This window comes from Sander lucioperca, chromosome 6 (genome assembly GCF_008315115.2).
Source record: "Sander lucioperca isolate FBNREF2018 chromosome 6, SLUC_FBN_1.2, whole genome shotgun sequence".
Classification (NCBI taxonomy): Eukaryota; Metazoa; Chordata; class Actinopteri; order Perciformes; family Percidae; genus Sander; species Sander lucioperca.
The window spans coordinates 29,884,392-29,890,391 of record NC_050178.1 but is presented as its reverse complement, the minus strand read 5'-3'; the positions used below and the strand labels follow the sequence as shown (position 1 = coordinate 29,890,391).

General features: G+C 39.1%; 2 protein-coding genes and 1 long non-coding RNA gene across 3 annotated transcripts in view; 1 reads left to right on the top strand and 2 right to left on the bottom strand.

Moving 5' to 3' along the window:
* LOC116034688 overlaps positions 1 to 6,000 on the top strand; it is a 678,603-nt gene that overhangs the window by 59,740 nt on the left and 612,863 nt on the right. The window lies entirely within an intron of this gene.
* The window catches only part of LOC116065136 (myosin light chain kinase, smooth muscle-like), a 766,302-nt gene that overhangs the window by 213,406 nt on the left and 546,896 nt on the right, over positions 1 to 6,000 (bottom strand). The window lies entirely within an intron of this gene.
* On the bottom strand, positions 1,910 to 2,560 carry LOC118495318. The gene is made up of 2 exons (XR_004897693.1): positions 2,467 to 2,560; positions 1,910 to 2,370 (listed from the first exon to the last, which is right to left on the bottom strand). It is a non-coding gene; the product is annotated as an uncharacterized LOC118495318 (long non-coding RNA).

Sequence of the window (6,000 nt, the reverse complement as noted above, 5' to 3'; positions counted from 1 at the left end):
TCGAGGTGAAGTGGAGGAGAGAAGAGTTGATGATGTTAATCTTCTCTCTTCTACTTCTGCTCATCTTCCGTCGCTCTCGCCTCCTTTTCTTTCTTCTGTCTTTTCAATCCCTCCTTGTCTCTCTTCGCCTGCTCCTTCCTCTCTTTCTTGACTTTTTTCTCCATCTCCTCTTTTTCCTTCTTCTGTCTTTTCAATTCTTTCTTCTCTTGCTTCCTATTTTCCTCCTTCTGTTCATTCTCTCGCTCCTCCTCCTCTTTCTTCTCCTTTTTCAGCCTTTTTTCTGTCGCCTTCTTGGCCTTCTCTTCCTCCTTTTTCATTCTGGCCTTCTCCTTGTCAGTTTTTTGAGCCAGCTCCTGCAGGCTAAGGAGACTGACCTGAAATTCAGAGTTTTGAACTTTTAGGATCTTGATTTCATTCTCCATTTGGCTCTCTTTGTTAATCCACTCATTCTCCATCCTTCTGCTGTTCTTTTCGATCTCTTGGAGGCTGTGGTAATGTACCTGAAGATCAGAGTTTTGCTCTTTTAGGAGCTTGATTTCGTCCTCCATTTGGCTCTCTTTGTTAATCCGCTGCTTCTTCATCCTTCTGCTCATCTTTTCGACCTCCTGGAGGCAGTGGTTTTGTAGCTGAAGTGCAGAGATTTTCTCTTTTAAGAGCTTGATTTCGTTCTCCATTTGGCTCTCTTTGTTGTTCCACTCCATCTCTCTGCTCTCTCTTTCCAGCTCATGCCGTTTCTCAAAGCTCTCCTCTTTTGCAGCGAGCTCACACGTCATTTGGTCTTCCAGAGTGGCGAGTTTTGTTTCAAACTCTGCCTCCCTCTGGATGATCTGCCTTTCCTTCTCTACGAGCTTGGCTTCGCTCTCCAAATACTTTACTTCTAGAGCCGTCTTTTCCTCCTTTATTTTGTCGATCAGATCATCCTTTTCCTGGACGACATGGCTCAACTTCCTATCATTGTCCTCTGCCAGAGTTTGGAGCTTTGCGTCCTTGTCCATCAAATTCTGGTTTGGTATGTTTGGTAATATACCATTAATCTTCTTCTCCTGGGTCTCTCTGTTCCTGTCTTGTTCCTGTTTCAAGAGCCAGACGATCCGGTAGAACTCACCACTCCAGTGACGTTGGGCTGACAGGAAGATGTTCTTCTCTGCCTTCAAACTTTCTTTGAGAGAGTGAATCTCCTTCTCCTTGATCTTACTCTCCTTTTGGACGTTTCTCCTAATGGTTCTCTCTGAGCGTAGAGCTGTCAGGATTTTAATTTTCTCTTCCTCCAGGTCAGCATTTTTGGAGACTAGCTGGTTGATTCGTTCTTGAGTTTCCAGTTGGTCTTTTTTCAGGTCCTCGAGCTGTACGCTGGGAGATGGGCAGACGACTGTCGCCGGCATTGTTGCCATGATCGCTGAACAAAAGTATTTGTTGCGATAGTGGAGTACTGCAATGTAGGGTAGTATTGCTCTATCGTTGTAGTACGGAAGTTTTGGTGTTTTGAGCTCTGTCACACAAAGAGATGCGTCGTTAATGAGTTCAGACTGTTAAGTGCCTGTAAGCAGCCAGGGTTGTATTCTAAACAGAACCATAGAATGCCATCAAAGGTTTAGAATGTGTCACACTGTGAGATGTCACTCTGCAGGACACGTTCCAGAATGTGATGACCAGAGATCATATATAGACAGAGGTGTATAAAGTACTAGAGACCCATACTTGAATAAAAGTACAAGTGCTCTATCAAAAAAGTGACTTGAGTAGAAGTTGAAGTGCTCTTTAAGCACCCCACTTAAGTGGAAGTACTAAAGTATTAAACATTTTTTGTACTTAAGTATTGCAAGTAGTTTATTTTAAAATGTACTACTCAAGTACTAAAAGTAAAAGTACAAGTATTGTGTTATGTAGTTATTAAAGAAAGCAGTCAAAATTTGAATATCATATTGTTGGAGTTCAACTTTTTACTTGGTGTTAAGGCAGTCACAAGCTGTACATTGCTGGATATGAAGGAAGTTTCTAATTTAAACCCCAAAATGTACATTAATGTCACAGCTGTTATAACTACTATTATCTGATATAACAGTGGGTTATTAATCACTTATTAACAAATACTGAAATAAAATGTGTGATGTAGTGGAAAGTTAGCAAGCTAGCAAAATACAGATAAACTAGCAGCTTCACATCACAGGGTGAAACGGTTAACATTCAGGACTCACTGCAGACTGAAACAACTCAGGAATAGTTTAATCTGCTGCAACAATAGCTAAATAGAAAGAGTACAAACTTACATTGTCTCTGACTTCTGAACAGGCAACCGTAATGAAAAGAAACATGACGCAATCTCTGGGATTTCGTACGTAACTAACGTAGCCGTAACTAACGTAGCCGTAACTAATGTAGCCGTAACTAACGTAGCCGTAACTAACGTAGCCGTAACTAACGTAGCCGTAACTAACGTAGCCGTAACTACATACACTGTAGGCTAACCTCCACAGTCTCCGTAGCGTGAGGAATTCACAACAGTAACGAGTAACGATGCAGCACATAAAAAATGTATCGGAGTAAAAGTATTAAACTCATCGAAAATATGTACTCAAGTAAAAGTGGAAGTAGGAGAAAAAAAACGGTTACGGTTCAGAACATGTTCCTCATCATCATCATGTTCCTTATCATGTTCCAACATGTTCCTTTTCAATTCAATTCTTGATTGGCATGAATGTTTAAATAACAATGTTGCCAAAGCATCAGACAAAATACAATAAAGCGTTATATGTACACATTTACACAATATTAGGATGGGTAGGGATAGGACCAACCGCTGGCTTTGTCTCACCTGACACGGCTGGAACCAGTGCTGTGTTCTGTCAGTTGGTTAGACGATTGGGTAAAAAAAACTAATTTTCCATATTGTTTAAACAGTTCCTGCTCATATGAGAGAGTGGACAACTAGCCAAACACATTGTATTAGAGTCAAAATCAGAAAAAATGGGCATCGTACAAAAAGGGAAAAGAATAGAGTGGCAACTGCACTGGGATCAGGAGATAAGATGAAGACATTTACATCCAACTGGTAACCGAGAGTAAGGACAATTTATTGTGGAAGAAATGAAAGGATTAGGGCTAGAGGTTTATAGAATACCATTGTATTCAACAATAAATGAATTATGCCTATGAAATAGATACATTTGGCTTTATGAAATAAAAGTTCCCTGAAAACAAATAAATGTGGACTTATGAAATAAAAGTCCCCTGCAATAAATAAAAGTAGTCCTTCAAAAACATATTTCTATATTGAATCAGTTTACTGTACATATTTATATATTTTTGCTTCATTCATTCATTTAACCATTTTTTTTCATAGGCATATTTATTAATTTAATATTGAATGAAATGGCATTCCAAAGAGCATACTGGTTTGGAAGTGGACAAAGCAGAAGATGGTTGGTCAGCTTCCTAGCGAGGACCACAATCTGCCATACCCATAGACTGTACATAAATACCAGACGCTGTGGGAGTTAACTCCGGAAGATGGCAGTAATGCAAGGACGCAAGCTTCCCAAAGAAGAGAAGAAGAACATGTATTTGTTTGTCAACCCATGGATGTAGCTAGTGCCAAACATAGACATGTAACGTTATAACTTACAGAGGAAGACCAACCGCTGGCTTTGCCTCACCTGACGCGGTCAGTTGGTTAACGTTAAGTTACTATTAGCATCGATGTTAGTAGCTAAATGATACACACATCAACGCTAAACAATGCCCGACACTGTCCGTAATGCAAACTAAAGAACTCCAAAGGAGATATATCTAAAGGAGATATGTTTCCAAGCTGTCAGGGAACATTATGCTGCTCTGGGAACATATGTTTTATCCTATTTCATATTATTTTTAACACTTTATATACACCAAAAACAAAAAAAGGACTATGGTTAACTGCTCCTCAAATCTCTGCAGGGTAAATCTAGACAGCTAGCTAGACTATCTGTCCAATCTGAGTTTTCTGTTGCACGACTAAAACAAGTTCCTTCCTGAGGCTGCTTTCCAGTAGCAACAGGCCTCCTTACGACGATTTTGATTGGTTTAAATAAATGCCAATAAACCAGAGCACATTGTTCTCCCATCCCAGAATGCTGTGTGGACTAGCCAGATCTATATAAATCTAAATATATATTTACTCAAGCAGCTGGAAGTTAACGTGAATCTGGAAGAATCCGTGGAAGAACATGACTTAATACTACAGATGGACTGTAACACTTTCAGATGAAGTTTTTCCATCATCTTTATTTATTATGTCATTATATGTATACCCAACGTTCACTTCAAAAAGTGGTTTTTACACATTCTTTAAGTCTAACTATATGCTAATGATTCTTTAAAAGCAATAACTGTCTTATGTCAGATTCAGCTGCAGGAGTTTGTCATCAATACAAATACTTCTACCTGAGAAGATCTCATGGTAGAAGTACACAAAATACTCTTAGGACTACAAAAGATGGGTGTAACGGTACATTTTGCAGGATTGAGCAAGCAGATAAATTGACAAAGAAGACTCTGTGTTACGGCTGCTGCTGGTACCTTCCCATGTGTTTAACCCTTTTGCTAGTCTGGATCCAGAGAAGAACATTTCCAGGATAACTGCCTCACATCCTGCGTGTGAGGTTTGTGGGATTGCTGTGGACGAAGTACACACGGAGATACACTGGTAAGATCTAATGAGGTTTAACCATGTATCAGCTCATTTAAATAGCTCATGTTACTGTATTGTGTCAACAGTTAACTTCATTTAATATTGTATGTGGTTGTTTTCTTTTGCGGGGTGCAAATGTTCCACCAAATCAAGTTACAGCCCAGAGTTTTTTTCTCCTATCCCAGAATTCATCTGTGGTTTAACCCGACCTTACTTCATAATCAAATTATCAGAAAGTATTAATCACACTTTACCTGGTTGGTGATCCAGAACAGCTGCATTTTGCTGCCAGCTCACAGTATCTCCTTTCTGTGTAAGTTAATTAACTTTTATTCTGAAGAAATTGCACCTGAAACGGTTTTACTTCTGCTGATAAAGTGGTCAGGAAATGAAGACATTTGTGCAACAGTAAAGTTGAAACTGTGCAGTGAATTTAAGTGTTAATGTGAGGCTCTGAGGTTTTTATTTAATAACAAGATTTAATATTAGTTTGAATATAAAGAGTGTTTGCAGTTTGCACACATTATGAGCAGTTTTTGTGCAGAATTCCTGAGTCATCATAGTTCTGTGGAGATGACGCTTCTATTCGGAAGTATTTGTGCAGGAGGTGTTGCTGTTGTTGCATTAGTACCCATTAGGAGTGGCTCCACCTCCGTTATATGAGACGTTGTGATGTTAAAGTGATGTTTGATCTTTAGGAGACATTGACAGCGATGGAGCTTCTTCCTCTTCTGTGTCTCTGCCTCCTGACTCGCTCTGGAATCACGTCTGCTCAACTAAACAGTAAGAAAACTGATTATTACACTGAGTTATGTATTTGCAAATGTAATTGTTTATTTTATCTAAATGTCTGAAGCACCTGTAAACATGCAGAGGTCTGGAGACAGAATTTTAATCATGCTGCTCAGCTGCTGTCACATCAAAATGTTTCCTAATATTTAGCAAAGATCAAAAACATTGATAGTTTAGTAACTTTGCGCGTGTGTGTGTGTGTGTGTGTGTGTGTCCACACACACACACACACACACTCCATTTTGTTGTGAGAAGGTGGGGCTATGTTGTGCATTTCCCAGAAATTGTCCATCTGCTGCCAACTGCCTGAATCTTCTTTTTTTGATAAGCTAAAGTAGAAACTACAATATGACAAGTAGTGATGGAAGAAGTATTCAGATATTTTTACTTAAGTACTTTTACTTAAGTAAAAATACTATTACAACACTGGAAAATGTATAGGCTTTAAAGGTCCCATGACATGGTGCTCTTTGGATGCTTTTATATAGGCCTTAGTGGTCCCCTAATACTGTATCTGAAGTCTCTTTTATATAGGCCTTAGT